At 43.1% G+C, this 898-nt stretch overlaps 1 pseudogene; it reads left to right on the top strand.

Annotated features, from left to right (window-relative positions):
• Positions 1-566: 566 nt before the first annotated feature.
• LOC145288431 (U2 spliceosomal RNA) lies at positions 567-693 on the top strand (annotated as a pseudogene).
• Positions 694-898: the final 205 nt, after the last annotated feature.

Genomic DNA, 898 nt, shown 5'->3' on the forward strand with positions numbered 1-898 from the left:
CCTGCTTGTCCCCGTTGTGGAACAAAAGCAGTAGTGACAACTGATCAATCTTTCTTTGATTGCCGCAAACTCCGCCAGTACTGGTCATATGTCAGCGATGTGACGGCTTGCATCAATCCCGAGCATCTTCGCCTGATTACAATATCCAATGTCGTTGACAACGTGAGGCCGCCGTGGGACAGGGAAAGACAAATGGTTTACATTACGATCCTGGCCGTGGTGAAAATGGTGATTTGGACATCACATCTGCAAGGTGGCCAGGGGGTGTTTTCTGATCAGGATCTGATCGCTTTCTTTAAACACCAACTACAGATGAAGATCAAATGTGATAGAAGAAGGCTGCATCGCGGCATTTGACAGACGAAAATCGGCCTTGTGCCTAATTTGCTCGGTGGGGGAGCAAATAAATACCAACCCCACATATAAGCCCTTGTAGGCAACCCTTCATACCAATTGTCACTATCCAGCTCCCCTACTCCCCGGTGAGTTGGTTCCCATTTCCCCTTCACTCCTCACATTAAAAATCGGTTTTTTGCCTAATTTTCTCGGTGGGGGAGCAAATAAATACCCTTTTCTTGGCCTTTTGGCCGAGACCAAAGTGTAGTATCTGTTCTTACTACACGCTGTACTTATTGTGATATAAAGTAGGGGATCACTTTTCTGTATTAATTTAATGTAAAATGATCACCCACTTTACAACCAGTCAGTCTCAAAGCCATTCAAGTCATTCTCCAGATCATTCAAGTTGTTTTTGAAGGATTCCAGATATTTTTTAAGCATTCAAGTCATTCTTAAGGTCATTCAATTCATCATTAAGTTCATTACACGAGAGCACACGACTAATAGCTATCGGCCTTGTTTCTTAGGAAAACATCATGGTGGTAGTGTTTTTTTTTCA

Source organism: Euprymna scolopes, chromosome 11, assembly GCF_053919585.1.
Source record: "Euprymna scolopes isolate OS-2025 chromosome 11, ASM5391958v1, whole genome shotgun sequence".
In the NCBI taxonomy this organism is placed as follows: domain Eukaryota; kingdom Metazoa; phylum Mollusca; class Cephalopoda; order Sepiida; family Sepiolidae; genus Euprymna; species Euprymna scolopes.